This window comes from Hippopotamus amphibius, chromosome 9, assembly GCF_030028045.1.
Source record: "Hippopotamus amphibius kiboko isolate mHipAmp2 chromosome 9, mHipAmp2.hap2, whole genome shotgun sequence".
Lineage (NCBI taxonomy): Eukaryota > Metazoa > Chordata > Mammalia > Artiodactyla > Hippopotamidae > Hippopotamus > Hippopotamus amphibius.
Window position 1 is genome coordinate 78,014,108 of NC_080194.1, and position 19,229 is coordinate 78,033,336.

General features: G+C 47.0%; 1 protein-coding gene across 4 annotated transcripts in view; it reads right to left on the bottom strand.

Annotated features, from left to right (window-relative positions):
* The window catches only part of NTM (neurotrimin), a 926,305-nt gene that overhangs the window by 842,272 nt on the left and 64,804 nt on the right, over positions 1 to 19,229 (bottom strand). The window lies entirely within an intron of this gene.

Consider the following 19,229-nt stretch of genomic DNA (forward strand, 5'->3'; position numbering starts at 1 on the left):
TGTGTGTCTCCCACAGGCCCAGCAGACATTAGGCATACAGTTGGCAATTAATAACTGCTTATAACAAAATGTCTGTCAATTATTTACTTCTTTTTTCTCTACATAGACACCTTCTCCCCTAATTCTGTAAATAGAAGGAAGGGACTCTATTGTGTTCAATTTATAATACCCAGAACAAGTTTGAATGATTTTTTTAAAATGGCTGATACAGATTGACTTCTATGTACAGAGACCACATGAAACAGGCATAACCCATCCAGGGGAGTTTCTGGGCCCAAGGAGGACCCCACTGTGCTGTCCCACAGCCTCTGCATCCTTAAATGCCGAAGAGAACATTTCCTTCATTCACTAAACATTTCTGAGGCATGTACTATAATGGTTCTCAACCCTGAATGAATATTTGAGCTTTTAACAAAAATATATCAGGACTCCACATGCAAAGATTTTAATATCATTATCTGAAGGTAGGGCCCAAGCACAGATATTTTAAAAGCTCTCCAAGTGATTCTAAGTTATAATTTTTATTAAGAACCACTGAAAAATACTCCCCCAAAAGACAAGTTACAGCCCAGACCTTGAGAAGGGTGCAGTCCCGTGAGAAAGGTGGGTAAGGAGAGTTGACATTGTGATGAGGGCTGTAAGGCCATGCAGGGTGTGACACAGCAGGAGGGAGGCAGCCTCCTGGCTAAGGGTTCAGGGGAGGCTTCCTGGAGTAAAACCAAAACCTGATTTGGAAGCTGACTGAGTAGGAATCAGTCAGATGAAAACATAAAAGGTTCTGGGGGGCACGTCCCAGAGCGGGGACAGAGACAGCTCTCGACTCCGTGGGCAGTGGTGCTGCAGCTGGGTTCTGGCCGATAGAACCCAGGTGGCCATGCACTACACCAGGGTCTGCCCGGGAGCCCCCGGTGTGAGTCCCTGCCCCATGGGGGAACCTTGGTTTTCTTCCGCATCTACTGGAGGAACCCAAAGGAAACTGAGGACAGAGAGAGGAGTCAGCAAAGATGGGGATGAGGAAGTGGTCCCAGAAGACTGTTCCACGTGGGAGCTTAGTTTTTGAGACGTGTTTTGAGGGACAAAGTAAGTGGTAGCAACTTGAAGGATTCAATAAAGCAGCCTACCCCAAGGCCTGTGGAAAAGGAGAGAAAAGGTGTTAGGATCTCCCGTTGAGGCCCTGGAACAGCGACACCCGCAGGAGGGGACCAACACCTTCACAAAAACACACCTGGGCATCTCAGGCTGTAGGGCTCCAGATCCAGCACTGGTTTGAGTAAATGCAGGGAAAGTGCCTGGACCCGAATGGGTGCAGGGAGTCAGCGCGGGTGTCCCTCCCTGGACACACCCAGTCTCCACCTGGCAGCCAGAGTGAGCAGACAGTGGAGCCCCGTTTGTCCAGACAGACTTTCCCCATCAGGGTACAGGTGTAAGATAAGCTGGGCTTCCAAAGGCTGTCCAGGGCCTCACGGAGAGACACACTCGGCCAGCACGCCTGGGCTGATTGTGTGCACACTCATTTACACACACACACACTCTCTCTCTCCTGTGAAGGGCCAGCTGGTGAAAATTACCACAAGGACAGGGAGCATGCGAGTTCATTAGGAAAGGAGAGGGGGTTTGAATGGGAAAGATGAAGGAGAGAAAGATCTGGGCGATGCTGGAATCGCCATCTGGCTGTGCATCCTCTGTGCACTGCCCTCCCTGCACCGCTAACCCTTCTGTAGGCAAGACTGCACAGAGGAAAGGCTCACTGGAAAGGCAAGCTGACTGCTCTAAATCCCGGTCCCAGCTCTGCCACCCGCCTGCCGTGTGCCCTGAGGCATGTCCCTGCATCCACCCAGGCCTCTGCTCCCCATGCGTAAAGTGAGGAAGCTGGACTCTATTGCCAGGGTGCCCTCCCCATCTGTACATCAGACATGCAGGCCCTGATGTGCTGGCCCTGCGGGAGCCCACAGGTCAGTGGCCATACCTGGTCCCCTCGCGCTCTCCTCACGCATCCCTCCCACCCTTCCTCTGCTGCTAATCTCATGCATGAGTTACTGCACAGCGGCTCTATTACCAGCAACAGCTTCCGTGCGGATGAGAAAAAAAATAAATGGAAGCACCTTATCTGACTCTGCCAATTTATAGCTCTGAGTCCCCAAATTCTAGTGCCTTCCCTTCCCTGGGAGCACAGGCACAGCACCTTTGCCAAATGCCACTTGTTCACGGCAGGGTTCTGTCTCCCTTCTTTTGTACGTGTGTATTGCTGGCCCTACTGCAGTCCCTTGAGAGTGCATGGAGGGTGAACAAGAGCTTTTTCCCAAGCAGAAGCTGGGGCTTAAGAGATGCCCCCTGCAAGACCCCCCCCCAAAATAACTGTGGCTGCCACGCCTCCAGCTCTGCTGTGGTCCAAGGCCATTAGCATGCAGTAGCCTTGTGCTGTGTCTTTGGGGGTCACCAACATCGCTGGCCTGTCAGCCTTTGAACTTCAGAGGAAGACCCAAGGACAAGTGTGGTATCATAAGAAATATATTTGGTCTTTGTCGCTGATCCAGGCACAGACCTCCTCAAACCCTTGGAATTTCCTGAGTGAAAGAACTGTTTTTTGTAAGAAGCCACTTTTGTAAAGAAGGTGTGGTACATATATACAATGGAATACTACTTAGCCATTACAAGAATGAAATAACGCCATTTGCAGCAACATGGATGGACCTAGAGATTATCATACTAAGCGAAGTATGTCAGACAAAGACAAATACCTATCGTATCACTTGTATGTGGAATCTAAAATATGGCACAAATGACTTTTCTGTGAAACGGAAACAGACTCACAGACATAGAGAACAGACTTGTAGTTGCAAAGGAGGAGGGAGGGTAGGGAAGGGAAAGATTGGGAGTTTGGGATTAGCAGATACAAACTACTATATATAGGATGGATAAAAAACAAGGTTGTATTGTAGAGCACAGGGAACTATACTCAATATCCTATAATAAACCGCAATGAAGAAGAATATGAAAAAGAATATATATGTATAACTGAGTCACTGCTGTACAGCAGAAATTAACACGGCATTGTAGATCAACTATATCTCAATGAAAAAAATATGCCCCTTTTGAACGTATGCTAATGAGGTGACTTAAGGTGGTGGCCGGTCACCAGATGGGGTTGGTCACCAGAGCGACCAAGTAATTAGAGGGCTGGAATTTTGAGCCCCGCCTGGGCCTGTGGGAGAGGAAGGAGGGGCTGCAGATTAAGTTCCGTGAAAGCTCTTGAGCCAGATGTGATGAGCTTCCTCGGTGGTGAAGGCACCCACAGCCAGGAGGGTGGTGCACACCAGCCCCACGGGGACAGAAGCCCCTTGTACTCAGGATCCTTCCGAACCTCCCCTGTGCCTCTTTATTTGGCTGTGTATCTAGACGAAGTATCCTTTATACTATCTTTTACCTGGTAATCCTAGGTAAATGTTCCTCCGAGTTGTGTGAACTGCATTAGCAATTAACTGAACCCAAGGAGGGGGTTGTGGGAACCTCTGATTTATAGCTGCAGGTGACAGCTTGGACTTGTGATTAGCACCTGAGTGGGGGCAGTCTTGTGAGACTGACCCCTTAACCTGCGGGGTCTTCAGGTAGAGACCATTAGGATTGAGTGAAACATGCAGGGCAGTCATAATTCTCTGGTTCTCAGCAGACAGTGAGTATCCACTGAGAACTGGAGAACCGGCAACATTGGAAAAAACATGCAGGAACCAGGTAAGGATCACTCTGGACTGAGGTGTCCCTTTCTTCCATGAGGCCTGTACCGAGAGACAGAACCACACAGCTGAGAAAAGCCTGGCAGCACGGAGGCACCTGCTTTTTTTCTGTGAGTGAGGGCTCTTGTCAGTACCTGTCGGGTCTTGCCAGTCCCCAGGGAGGGCAGAGTCCTACTTCGCTGCCCGGCTTTCAGATTCTCCCAGCTCATCCTAGAGAATCTCAGGTAGGGTTTCACACCTGCACAGGTGTGTATTCTAGTGGCTTTCTCCTGCTCTTCCTTCTCCCATCAGACTGGAAGCTGGTGTTTGTGAGGCTGGGAAGATGAGCACATGTGGCCAGGAGATTGCTGGGTGGTAAAAGAGACTGTGCCGGAAGGGACCAGACACCCGTCAGCAGAAAAGGTGACGCGTGGGGACTGGCCATCCCTCCATATCGCTCCTCATGCCTCAACCAGGGGCTCAGGCATCCTGGGGAGGCAAGTAGGCCCAGCACAGGCAGTCCCTCTGAGCTGCTTCCTCATCAGAGACCAGCCTCTTCAGCTCTAAGATTTGGAGCTCGGCAGGGGCTACAAAGGTCCCATTTGTAAACACAAATCAGAAGGGATTGCAGGGATGCTCTGATTTTATTAGCCGACAGGACGTGTTGGCTGTGGTCACTAGCCAGGCTGTGAGGCTCCTTTGCTCAAACAGGGGATGCAGTGGTCTGAGAAGTCAGGATGGGCCAGCTCTCCACCTTCTGTCTTGCTTGCTTCACCTCAAGTGGGTGTGAAATACAACCGCCTACGGAGAGTCAGTGGAGTGAAGATGCAGACCCAGAAGGACAGGCCTGTGGCGTCAGGATGGGACCCCTCCTGATTCCAGAGGCCGTGGTGCAGCTTCGTTTCAGGTCTCTGCTCTGGAGGCCCAAACTCAGATTCAAATCTCGTAATGAAACATCTGTCTTTCCCTCCTTTCCCTTCCCCCAACTCATCCAATTACCACATCTAACATTCTCCATCATCACGTCTCTGTGGCAGCAAGATTCGGAGAGCAGACGGGGGAAATTAATAATAATTGTGGTGTCGGGTTGCCGGATGCAATCAGAATTCAGCGTGGAAGCAATACAAACACAAACAAACCATATTTATTCTTCTGAAAGATCGCTGTGTTCTCCCTCCTCCCAGCCAAGAGCGGCCGAGCTCAGGAAAGGGATGAATCAGCTCTAATGTGGGGACCGGGTGTGGATTCTTCACTGGCCTGCACTGCCACAGAGAGCGCTCTAGTGGAAATGAGAGCAGGGATTTGGGAGCTCTGAAGAGACAACCAAAATCCGTCAGGGCCCAAGTGGGAAGGAAAAGGGAAGGAACATCTCTTCAGTTCAGTGTAAGCCCGTGAACTCTGCAGAGATAAAAGGATAAATCAAAGTATCGGCCCGGGGAAAAGCCAAGAGAAGGAACTACCCGATAACCTTGACTTTTAGGGGTCTAAGAAGCATGTTAGGGGGTCCACAACCCGCCATCATGGTCATCCCCAAAGCAGGCTGTACCAGCCATATACAAGTCCTCAAAGCCCGGGAAAGGGCAGTAAATGAGAGACCAAGTCTCCACCTGCAAACACAAGCAACTCAGTCATCCGTGTCAGGGAGGGGGTGGCCTTGTCGGGGATCCTATAGACTGGCAGAGCATTTAAAGCAAAGATAATTATTTTAGGCTTTGGTGTGCATTACACATTCATATTCATATCCTGTTACTGCTTCCCTTCCTGACGTTATTTTTAGTTAGGCTAATAGTTAAATGCATGCATTTCCGGCAGCCCCCAGCCCATCCAGACATACTTACTGACGCCTGCCAGTCTCAGCAGACAGATGCGAAGGTCTGGAGTCAGGCTGGGTGGGAAACCCACCTCTGCCTCTTACTGTCAGTGTGATTGGGGACCAATTTCCTTAACCTCTCTGAGTCTATGTGTTTAGCAATATAAGCTACTTCAGAGATCTTTTTTGAAGAATACATGAGAAAATGTATATCAAGTGTGTAAGATGGTGTTTGGTACCTGTTGGTGCCCAGGAGAGGTAGCTGCATGTGGCCTGTACAATGCTGGATCCCTTTGCACCCAGGTGCAATGCACTGTTTCAGAAGTTCAGCAAAAAAGAAGGCAGGCGTATTTAAGGGGTAAGCAGCAGAACGACACCACGTATCACAGAGTGAAGCTTCCTCAAAAACCCTCACTACGTATTGCTTTCTCACACTCGTGGCACCCAGTGGCCCTCACCTGGTTTCTCCCCTGTGAAATGTCGCCACCACCTCCTACCAAACACAGCTCAAGGCCTTGCTCGCTGAAGCTTTCTCCTGCCCATAGTAACCCCTAGGAAGTCATCAGTGGGTCCCACCAGGGCTACTTTTCTTGCCATTCTGGCCAATGTTACCCCCTTGCCGCATAGCTAATAGATACAATGAGCCAGCATCACACAGCCACAGAGCAGGCACTGAGCAGGGGGTAGGCATTTATAACGTGCTTTAAGAGTCCAGGTAGTTGCTCCTGTGCATGCAAATGTCACAGCCTTTCTTTCCCCCATTTTCTGATACTCTGATCCAGCCCAATGCAGGCCTGCTTTCAGAGTAGGTGGGACTTAAAATGAATTGATCTGCAGTTGTTAGAAGGGCCTCAGGAGAGCCTTGTAAACCCACATAAACCAGCAAACCATGCCTTCCCCCAGCTTCCCTCCATGGCCTAGATTTCATGAGTGTGCTTACCGGTGCTGGGGACTGGCTGGACTGACTGGGCCAGACGGCCAGTGCCACCGTCTGGGGCTCTGCTGTAAATAAACTGAATTTCCAAGATCAGAACGCTACTCTCCATATCTCTGTTGCAGGCTCTATACACCAAGCTGGACCTCAGTGATTTTTAAAGTCAGCTATTGTTAAATTTGAATCTGCCACAGGCCTTTAAGTACAAGTAGACTGTTGATTGTGAAGTTCTACAGCCAACTTTCAGCTTAGGTCCCTTTGACAAATGAGACCTATTCGAATTACAGCACGTTTCCTGGGAATCTTCTGGATGCCAGTGAAGATGGAGGCCCCAGCATGTGCTGAGCATCGCGATCCAGACCCTCACGCTGCGTTAACCACCGAATCATGGGCAGGCAGCTCTGACTTCCTCCCAAACCCTGAGTCAGGGATGCCGTTAGGGCTTGAGGAAGATTCTGGGATCCAGTGCTACGGGGGAGGTGGTAAGAGCTCACTTTGAGTGGTTGCAGAGGCTCTGGATTTCAAAGGTGAAGGAGAGGAAGGCAAATAATGCACCAACACAAGTCTCGAGGCGATGGCCAGAGGAAGTCCTTCTATATGGAGAATACTTGGTTTTTTAAAAATGTGCTAACTAGCTCTGTTCAGCATCTCTACTGAGGATCAGAGAAGAGGGAAGGAGAAGAGTCTGGGCCCAGAACTCTGAGTGTGCTTGCTTGGAAGTTCTAAAAGAGAAAAAAATTAAACTTTGGAAGGAGAACCTCAGAGAAGAGTGGATGGAGACAAAGCAAAGCCTGCCTCTCAGTAGAGATTTGCCCACTGGAGCTGAACTAGATCTAGAAAGTTCTGTTGGGATGCAAACTGTGTTTGAGCACAGAAATTCTAATAGGCTCTGCCTGGCAACCTTGAAGGGGTTCAGGTGAAGGCTGAGGACTCCCTTAAGGGTAAGGTAGCTCTTCCCCCATCAGGCTTGAGGAGTCTTACACTGAATTTCTGAAAACTCAGAATCATTGTCCAAAATGAGCAAGAAGGAGCTGTAAGATGCATTTGCTAAGTTTTATCTCATGATACAGGTCATTCTAACTAGGGGTCTTTTTCTATAAATAGCTAGATAAACATTTTAGGCTTGGTGGACCGTAAAGCCTTTGTCACAATTATTCAAATCTGTCATTATCAGGGAAAAGCAGCCATGGACAATATACCAGCAAATCAGCATGACTATATTCTAATAAAATGATTTACTATGAGGTTGTGGGGGAGGCGGGGGCTGGATTCGACCAGTGGGCCTTCATTTGCCAATCCCTGATGGAGAAGAAAGAAGAACTGAGCTCACAATAATTTGTATGGTGTCTCCCCAGAGCAAAGGAGGTTAGATGGTGTATATAAATCTCATCTTGCAGGAGTTAATGCCCACCAGGTCCATCACTTGGAAAAATGGGGAAGTCAAGCGTGTTCCTGTCACTCACACTCTTATCCCAACCTCCACTGTCTCTAGTTGACTCCCGCATTCTGGGTCTGATTACTCTACCCTATACACAGCCTCAAATACCAGGTCCTCTGTGTTCCCCATGAGGACACAGCCCACCTCCACTGCCCTGAAGACACTAAGTCTGACAATATTGCCCCAGGCTTGAAATCTCTCCCTCTGCCTTCTCATCTCCTCAACTAGATGTACATTTTCTTTTTCTCATTCATTTACTCTGGTGAAGCTCTGTGCTTCCCAAGGTGACCCTTGAGACCTGAATGAATCTCAAAATCTGATTGAGCTCATGTGACAGTGGGTGCTCACGGTTTAATGCTGGAACTTGCAAACCACTTGAGAAATAACCTCAGGGCAATACACCAAGATACACATAATATGGGACAAGGTGCCAAGATAAACATAATAATACAAAGAAGACACAATAATATTAATCTATGATAAATAATAGAAAAAAGATAAATGTAATGCAGCTTTTGGAAACATACATTTTTAACTTTGGAGGAAAGTTAAATACAACAAATTTAAAACATCTTATATGAAAATATGGTTATAATATGAATGTAATATAAATAGTATGTATTAATAATGAATTTAAATTTTTTAGCTTGTGGCTGACCACTTTGTGCTATGACTTCAGATTCCTGGGGATGTGCATTAACTCCTGTCTCATTGGGCTATTGAGTGGAAAAGTTTGAAAAGCCCTGTCTTGATCTAACCCCCTGCCTACTTTTCTAAGAAAATCAAGGTCAAGGGTACTCTCCTACAATTTCTCATCCTTCCCAGAAGCACATATACGTACTCACATCTTCCCTTGTATCTTCAGTATCTTTGTATCTTCCCTTGTATCTTCCATCTTAACTGATGAGCTAGGGTCCTGTTTGGGCCAACTCCCTCCACCTGTGTGCTCGACTCCACCTTCTCCCACTTTCTCTGTGCCTTTCTTCCATTGGGCATCCCTAACCGCTCCTGAAATTCCCACTCCCTCTCCTGTGTCCCTATTGTAATCATAAATGCATCCAAGCCCTTCCATCATAAAAAGCCATCATTTTGTCACATCTTCCTTTATGATCCAATCTGTTTCCCTTCTTCAATCATTCTCCTCAAAACATAGTCAAAAACCAAACCAAAACAAAAAACAAAGTCTATGATCTCCTTTTCCCCTTCCTCATGTACCATTTATTCCTCAACCCACTGCCACTTGGTTTTTATCCCCCCTACTCTACTGAAGACACTCTTAGCAAGATCAGCCAGATTATATCCCAACTGCCAAAGCTATAGGACACATCAAACCTTGTATTATTTCAGTTATCTGCAGCATTGAATACTGTTGATCTCTTTCTTTCTATAAAATGCATTTCCTGTGTTTTTTGATAAAGCCAAGTTGCCCTGATTTTTCCCCTTTTACTCTTACTATTTCTTCTGTTCCCCATACTGACTCTCTTTTTGTTTGTTTCTTTGAGACATAATTAAGCATCAGGGTCTATGTTTCTTTCTATATACCATCTTCCTGGATAAGCACAAAAATTCTCATAATTTTAGTCACCTGTATTAGTCATCTATTGGTACGTGATAAATTACCCTAAAACTCATCAACTCAATACCAAAAACATTTATTATCTTATGGTCTCTGTGGGTAAGGAAGTCCTTCTGGCTCAAGATCTCTCATGAGGAAGTAGTCAAGCTCTTGGCCGGGACTGTGGTTTCAGCTTAAGGCTCCACTGAGGGGAAGGGCCAGGGTTGGGGGTCCTCTTCCAAGCTCATTCACCTGGTCTTTGCTGGCCAGCTGGGTCTCTCCACAGGCTGCCTCACACCACAGAAGCTGGCTTTCACCAAGGTGAGTGATCCAAGAGGGGATGATAAAGAGAGCCCAAGGTGAAAGTCACAATATTTTTATAACATCACCTTGGACGTGATATCTCATCACTTCTGCTGTAGTCCACTCATGAGAAGTGAGACTATAATCCAGCCTACACCCAAGAGGAAGAATTTACACAGGGCACGAAGATCAGTAGATGGGGATCATTGCACATAACCTAGGGCTGCCTAACACACCACCTGTGCACCGATGGTCCATGTCTGCATCTCTGCGCCTGGACATTGCCCTAGAGTTTTAGACTCATACACTCACTTATTGTAGCACAGCCCTCCTTAAGCTGATGACTCTCAGCACCTCAATCCCAATATATTCCAAAGAAAACATATTTTCCTCTGTAAAGATGACCTATTCTCTCCTATTCCTAAACCTAGGCATCCTAGCTTTAAACATGGAAGACAAACTTCATCTTTCACCCTCCTTTTTTCTATCACAACAGTTAGTCTTCACTTCCTTAATTTATTCGTTACATGTTTTTTTGCTTCCCTTCTTTCTAGCCTTTGACCATTTAAAAGTTGAGTTGCTCATGTATCTTACCTGGACCCCAGACACAAATCTAGCTCATGCACTCTACAGCCTAAGACACCCTGTCCAGCACACTCCCAGTGTTAGGCGTTCTATGCTGTCAGGCTAGGAGGACAGAGAAGAACACCAAGTGCTGAAAGCTGTGATGTCCCCGCTGTCATAGTGCCGCTGCTGCTGAGAATGATGACGATGACAGTGATATGATAATAGAGACGAATTACACCATCTCTGTAATAAAATGCAAAGCTCAGTCTCCACTGTGGATGCAAACAAGTTATATCTATCTGCCGCAACTCTCAGCCCCTGTCAGAGACGCCAAAGCACGGGTTCCGACACCACGTGTCACTATCTCTGTCTGCACCTGGGAGCTCAGTCAGGGCTCAGTCCTCAAAATAAACTCTGTTTTTGAATGAGGAAATCATCACAGGATAATTGGGCTGCTCAAGTGCCTGGGATGTCATTCCATTTGAACATGCTTCTATAGTTTTCCCCAGTGACCTAAGAAGTGGCAGAAGTAATCAATCATCTAATCAATGATGCAATCACTATAGATGTACCCATACACAGACCACTATATCCATCTCGTCCAGGCCTCCAATGCTTTCCTGTCTCCTGTAACGACATCAGCACATCCTCAGAGGTGAATCAACTAAGTCATCACCACCAGCCCCTGCACGGCAGAGAAAGAGTCAAAGCTGGAAAAGCTGGGAAAGAGATACCATCACCGGCAGTGCAGCCAACCTTATGCCTGCCTGTGAATTCAATGGACTTCCAAATGCAAAAAGACAGTGGGTGCCTCAGGACAAATTTAGCTGTGGCTCGGCAAGATCACGGACGGTTCCTAGCATGAAAATTCATTCATATGACTTTGGAATATAATACCTGACACAGATATATCGTGGCTGCCATGCTCCTATCCTAGATAAGGACACAGCAGTAACAGATGGAGGAACAAGGCACTTATCTTGTTAGCTGATGGATTTATCTTTTTTTCCTCTTTCCTACATATTCCATAGTGTCAGTGAGTGGTGGTTTTTACCGAGCAGCATATGGGGAGTGAATTGATTTCTTTTCTTCCTCCTTAATTCAATAAGAATCAAAGCAGAGGATAAACAGCTTGTTGTGCTAGAAAAAATCCTGAATAGTCGAGAAAATGTCAAACTGCTTTTTCTTCTTTTTGTGGTTGGAATGTCAGTTCTGGGAAGCATTCCTCCCTCAGTAGGAAAGGGAATGGGAGTGTTTTTTGTGGTGAGGATAGTGGCACATACAGGGTCCCTGAGCCCTGATTGGGGGTGGCTCCAGCCTATTCTGAGTGTACAGCCAAAGGCAGTTGTGCTTCCTGTGGGAAGGAAGGTAAAGCCCTACAATCGAAAAAACTCTTGACGTGACTAATTACTGTGGCCTGAAAAGCTGCGTTAGGTTCTGTTTCCTTCCAATACAGTCCAAAATAACGATAAAGAAGAAAATCTATATTGACAAATGCAACAGGAGAGAAAACATCAGCAGATGAAATACACTGACAAAATTGTACAGGACAGAAAGCAGATGAACCAATAGTCATTGACTTAGCCGAGCAGGGAAAGTTCAAACCCCAGTGCCCGGATGGGAGAGGCACGCTGACTCGGGCTGCCGCACTCTAGAAATACTCGTGAATTTGGGTCACCCTGTCTTTGTGGAGGTTGTGGTCATGGATGTGCCAAAACACAAGGAGGCTGTTCAAAGTCTCTATGAGAAGAAAGTTGATTCCCTAAATCCTTCCTCAGACTTGAAAACCAGACTGCTATCCTGGGAAGCGGTGGAATGCTTATGCTCTAGAAGAGTGTTTTTCAAAGATGTGGTCCCCAAATCAGCAGCATCAGGGAACTTGTCAGAACTACACATTCACAGGCTGCATCCCAGAACTCCCAGTCAGAACGTCGGGGGTGCAGCCTGGTAAGCCGTGTTCTAGCCAGCCCTGCAGGTGACCCCGATGCACGCCCAGGGTGAGGATGCTTGGGGACAAGGCTCTCGAGTCAGAGATGATGCACGGTGAAGCAGACCAGGAGTTTTTGCTGAAAAATGCACCCACAAGAAAGGAGCAAAATTGTTGCTACTTGAGGATCCTCCACGGGGGGCCTGGCTCCTCGCCACTTGCTACAAGGAGGCTCTCAGGTCAACGCGCTCCCACACACACCGCCCAGAGGGCTTCTTCGCACTTGCTTCTCAAAGGAAAGCAAACAAGAGGGAACACTGAAGCGTGTTAGGAATTAAAAATGCTACAGCTGAAACCGCTGTTTAAGGTATATTCATTTTAAATACAAAATGCTAAAGTGGAGGAGATCTCCCAGAAAGTAGAACAGATAGAAAATAGAAAAGGGAGAATATGTGTGTGTGTGTGTGTGTGTGTGTGTGTGTGTGTGTGTACATATCCATTTAATGCATATATGTGTATATGTTAATGATATACATGTAATGAATATATGTATCCTTTACTGTATATATAGTATATATATATATACTAAATATATAATGTATATATATTAATGGATATACATTTAATGTATATGTGCTTGTGAATGTGTGTGTGTGTGTATCCATTGAATGGAACTTCCAGAAAGAAAAAGAAAAAAAAAAGAGGAGAAAATTAACAAATACCACAAGATTAGCTTCCAAAACTGGTGGAAAAGGACGTCGCCAAGTACCTAGGAGAGTAAATTAAGAAAAAAAAAAAAATAGTCCACACCAAGGCACTGTATGGAGAAATTTTGAAATACCACAAATAAAGAATATTGCCTAAGAGCTTTCTAGGGAAACTATAGATCACCTGCCAAGACACAGGAAGCAGAGTAGCACAACATTTCTAAGCAGCTGCCCTGGAAGCTACAGGATAACAAGGAAATTCTGAGGGAAAAGCATGTTGAGGTAAGGTTTCTAGATCTAACCTAACTAACTATCATGTGTGAAGAAAGATGTACCATATTTTCCAGACAAGCAAGGTGTCAACGCTCTCCTCAGGACAGAGCTGAAAAGCGTGTGCCTCCAAAACACGCTTTTGAGAAATCAAGGACACAGACGTTGTCGGCCCTAGAAACATTCACATCAAGCTGGGCCAGGGGCGGATGATTCTAAGGGTAACTATCTGGATGATAGCCATGAAACAGGCCTCCCCTGCAACCGGCTCAAACTGGAGCAGGATGATGGAAGGGTCTAGAAGAGTTGCTCAAAACAAACAGGCCACAACAACGCAAACTGCTAGATTGCCTCGTGTGTGAAAATGATTCACAGCACCAGGAGAAAGATTCCGCGGAAAACAGGCATACGCACACAGAAAAATAAGTAACTCCAAGCAACGCAGGGAGGTGTATATGAGAGTAAATGAAACTATAGTTTACTTGGTTTGATCTGCATTATAGAGATAATTTGAATATTGGCTATTGATTGGACCAAACATTTGATGTAAACCTATATATTGGGAAAATAGGAGAAGTAAATGTGCTCAGGGGAGGTGTAAGAGTGCTAAGTCTTCACTCTCTGCAGTAAATTGGTGTCTAGAATTTGGGAACTAGCTTTATAAGCATGGTACTTAGAAAGCTGGAGGTAAATATCCAAATAAACAGATAGGAGTTGAAAATGGTTGGCTTTGGAGAATGGACTCTTGGGTGAGGAGAGGGAGGTTGACTTTTATTTTTTAATTAATGCTTGTAGTACACTTGTAGATATATAATTATTTTGATAAAAATAACACCCTCTGACCCTAGTCCTAATTCTACTGTGTCTTACCTATGTGACCTTGAACAATTCATGAGTCTCTCTCAATTAGGCGGAGTTTATTGTTTTGTCATCTCATTGTCTAATTGTCCCTTCCTCAAAAGTGTCTTCCCTGACACCTTCCAATACAAAGGGGGTCCTCTGTCAGTTTCTCTCACAGAAACCTGTTCTGCTGAGGAAACATCATACTTTTTAACGGGAAAATCATCCATTTACTATCTGTCTCCTCACCGAGTGTGGAGTTCAGAAGGATGGGTCTCAGTGTGCTAACTGTGCTCCCCCAGCGCCGCACAGAGAATAAACGAAGGAATGAACGTGTCCGCAGCGGAGCTCACCTTGAGTCTATCCTCCTGCATCCAAAGGGGCAGCTCTCTCCCTGAAGAGGACTTAACCACCCCCCTTCTCCGCCACAGTGTTCTTGGCAATAAGAATTCACACGGGTCAAAGTGCGGAGGGCCAAGTCCTCCCTCCTGCCTGGGAAGGTTCAAAAACTCCTGTAGGCATTCAGCTTTCTTTAAATTCTCAAATAAGGGTGATTAGGTATAGAAGAGTTTCTTCCTTGAAAATTATTTTTGTAGGTGTCTTTCATCATTGCTCCTTCCACCACTCAAAACAAGAAAGGTTAGAAATGGTGGCGAATCGGGTGGTGAGTAGTGAGGGAGAAAGATAGGGTATGGGGGGAGGTGGGGAAGGTGTGGGATGTGGGAGTGATGGGGGAAGTCAGGGGTGGGGAGTGGGGAGAGGTGGGGGGAGGTAGGTGTTGGTCGTGGAGATGGGGGGTGTGGAGGGTGTGGAGAGTGATGGGGGAAGTCAGGAGTGGGGGGTGGGGGGGGTGAGGACAGGTAGGGTGTGACAAGGAGTGGCAGGACCTCCTTGCTGGGCTCTGTCCCACCCAGGGCTCTGCTTCCGTGAGGAGACCCGGGGTGGGGGGGTGAGGAGGCCCTCACTCAGACACTGCTGTACCAGAAGACGTGTGCTGGGCTCCAGGCTCCGTGCAACCTTAGGGGGGTCACCTCTTTACCTGTGAAATGGACCTAGAGACCAAAACTACTCCATCCAGATCTCAGGGTGGTTGTGGGGATCAAATGAAATACACACATTTACTGAATTAGCATGTGGATGGAAGGGCCAGCGCAGTGCCGGGGCTGGGGCTAGTTCTTGAGCACAAGTCTTTGCTTGTCCTGGAGCTCAGTGTCTGTGGGGGTCAGGCAAGCAGATTCTGAACCTACACTTGCCTTTGCTTAGTGGTATCTTTTTACGTTTTCTGCCTGTCAATCTCCACCCTCACCCCAACCCCAACCTCAGTAATCATGAGTATGTGCGGAAGCGTAGGAAGGGGGTGTCTTGGGCAGGAAGTAGGTATTCAGGGGCTGTGCCCCTCCAGGCCCTCACAATGCTGAGTGACTGATTCCCCTCCTGCACCCTCTTTTCCTTTTCTCTCCCCTCGCTCTGATGGGAAACCCACACTCCTTGTGAGCGACTCCCCACGGGAACGCTGCAGTCCCGGGCAGGGCTGAGGAGTGGTTACAGAAACAGACCACTGAGAAACCACAAAAAGCAAACCCAACCCAGACCAGGGGGGTTTCTGCAGGTCTCTGGGACCCTCTGCCCAAAGCTTCTGCAAATCAAGCCAATATGCAGCAACACAGCCCCTCCCCCTGCACAGTGGGCAGGAGGCTGCCGTGTGCCCTGGGGGACAGCCGGGTGGGTGGAGAAGACACAGCCTGGGACCCAGCTACAGGCTTCGGAGGCTATTAGGGAGGCAGCCTGCTGGATCCTGCTGGGAGAGAGCCTTCTGGGGAAGCAGATTATCCAGGATGTGTGGCCCAGAGAGGCCCCTCGCTGCTGTCATCTGCAGGGAGAATTTCTAATAGAGGAAAGTGGGCGAGGTGCGCTGTCGGGGGTCTGGGACCATCAGCGCCACTCTTGCCATTTGAGCGCCTGATAAGGGGCAGAACAGGTGTCTTGCTGAAGGAGAACTGTCTGGTCCCGGTGAATATAATGTGACTTGCAGCGTGAACTCGCCGTTTCCCTTTTCTGCAGTCCGTGTGGATCTTGGCCCACTGTCCCTCTCAAGCCCCTCAAGGCTTCCTCTTGTTTTCCTGACCACAGCTCTGCACTGTGCAGTGCGGCCAGGGATAAACCCCCTGGATTCTAATCCTTCTTCTGCTATTAGCTGACTTGGTAACCCTGGGGAAGCCATCCTTTATCTGTCTGGGGCTCAGGTGTCTGGTTTCAGCGGCTCTCAGCCCGTCGTGTCCTCGCGCCCAGCCGCCCCCACCCTTCCCTTGCCCTCTCGGTATGGATAACTCTTTCTCGTGTTTTAGATGTTAATATATTGACAATTTCCTCACAAATCCCACACCTTCAAACATGGTTGGGGGCCCCCGTGTTTTTGCTTTGTTGGACTTACTGAAATGTCAGTTAAATAATTCCTCTGGTTGAGCCCTACTTTTGCACAGTGTCTGTGAGTGGACATCCGAGGAGACTGGCTCAAGCCGGGGGCCAGTACCGTGGAGGCTTCCCCTGTGTGTGCCAAGGAGTGAATAAATGCCAGCACATATCTTCTGAGCACAACTTAAGAGTTTCACACTCTCCTAAGCACCAGGAGCACGGTGAACATGTTATTTGCGTTATTTTGAAGGAATGCTCAAATAACATTTGAGACAGACGGAGAAGTAAACCAACAACTGCAACGTCAGTGCCGTGGTAAGGGTAAGATTGGGAAATGCAAGCTATTTGTGGAGACTAGGAAGGGTTTACGGCCTGAGCTCCTAATTGCATTATAAACCCCACTGACTATGTACATGAGTGACATTGTATGAGTGAAAAACCCATCATACAGAGACTAGACAAAAACTCATTCTTAAGCATTTCTTTACATGAGCGTCCCCATCTGATAAGTGTTCAAACAGCATGTATGGAAACAGCAGAGCTGTCAATTCAAGTGGCTTTTGTGTTCTCCAGTTTTCTTCAGGTTTCCATTTTCCTGTGTAAATTGTACAGCTATTTATTTTTGTGTCACTTTGTCTTTATTATTCATATTTTTTCATAATCATCATCTTCAGCTTCACAGATAAATTACTCCAAAAAGGACTGACATCCAAAATTTGGGTTCATGAATGGCTTGTGAATGCATGTAGGATACTCACTGAATTCTTACAACAGCCTTGTAGAGTAGAAACCTTCTGCCTCTTTACAAATAGGAATCTGAGGCTAGTGGGGTCCTAGCCCACATCCTGGAAGTGAGGGAGAACCTGGGCTTCTCTGCATCTCACTGTGCCCTTTGAGGAGGCTGCCTCTTTCCTGGCCATCATTCCCCGCTTGGTTCCTGATCAGCAGTCCTCCTCACTATCCCTCAGTCCCTGCAACATCAAACAGAAAGCATTCCCATCTTCTAGGACTCAGATGAGAGCTCCTTGGCAGGACCACATCTACCTTAAAGACTTACCAATGTCTGAAGCAGAATTTATTCCTAATCCAAATATTTACTCATTTATTCGGCCAAGATTTGTTGAGGTTCTATCGTGTGCCAGAAATTGTGCTAGGAAGTTGGAATGAAACAAAGATTAAAAAGTCATTTCTTTCTGTTCTTTCCTCAAGTCTGGAGGCAGGGACAGATATGTCATCATATAGTGTGACACAGGCAGGTGAGGTGTATACCCCGGGAGGACCCAGGAGTAAGTGGTCAGTTCCATCTGGTAGAATAGAGAAGGCTTCCCAAAGGAGCATCTTCCAAAGCAGGTATTGTAGAAGAAGGCCCTGAAGCTATCAAAAGGGAAAGAGGCCTGGCACATAGTAGATATTTATAGATAAATGAACAAAGAATAAATAAATATGCAATGCTGGAGAGCAGTAAAAGGAGATAGTATGGTAGAAAACTGGCCTAGATTTGATGCAGGTATAGGCCTGGAAAGGTAGGTTATGGCCAGCTTATGATGACCCTCATATGCTAAACCAAGAAGTTTGGATTTAAACTGAATAAGGAGGTGGACAGAGAGAAGAGTGAGGGGTTCATCAAAAGTTCCAGCTTGGGGAACCAGATGAATGGAGATTCCATTAGTCCAGTAATGCAATGAGGAGAAGATTTGAGAATTTGGTTTTCTATGTATGGAGTCTGAGAGGCCTGTGGGACATTCAGGTTCATGTTTCATTGGTAGCTGGAAATATGGACCTAGATCAAAGAGAAGAGGTCTGGACTAAAGATGCAAATTGGGTGAAACTGAGACTAGAAGTTGGGGGGATAGAGCTATCACTCAGTGTATAGAAATGTAGGAGAGAGTCAAAGGGAAAATCTTGGCAAACCTGGATATTAGGTTGGTCAGAGAAATGCAGAAGAACAGACAAAGGCACAGTTGCAGAGGCAGAAGGAGAAGCAGGAGAATGGAGTGCCCTGGCCACTGAGGAAGGAGTATCACACCACCAAGTCCTCCAAGGAAACCAAGCTGAAAAAGGAATGAGACTAGTCAATGGTAAGGTCATGGTTGACACTGACCAGGGGACACAATGGAGGCTGATGTGTTGTGGGCTGAGAAAGAAGGTTTATAGACCCTCTTAGAAGACTGGGGGTGTCGGCAGAGCATTGAGGGGCAGGGTGGGGGGATGGAGGTGAGGTCCAATCCTATTCATGGTGACTTAAAGAGTTTAAACTATCAGTTTGAAGATTTTCACATTTACCAGCCCTGTGAGTTCAATTCACTTGTGGTTTCCTGGGGAACACAGTTTAAAGACATTAAGGGCCACGTGTGTCCTCCCAAAGTTCATATGTTGAAGCCTAATCCCCAATGTGATGGTGTTAGGAGATGGGGCCTCTGAGGGGTCATTAGGTTATAGGGATGGAGCCCTGATGAATTGGATTAGTGCCCTTGTGAAAGGGCTCCAGAGTGTCCCCTCACCCCTTCCACCACATGAAGACACAACAAGACAGCCGTCTCTGAACCAGGAAGTGAGCTCCTGCCAGACACTGAATCTGCTGGCAACTTGATCTCGAACTTCCCAGGTTCCAAAACTGTGAGAGAGAGATCTCTGTTGATTAGAAGCCACTCAGAGTACAATATTCTATAAAGCAGGCTAAATGGACTAAGACAAAGGGGTCTCACTAACAAATAGGTTTTAGTCACTCTCCCCCTATCCCCGGGTCTGAGAAGTAA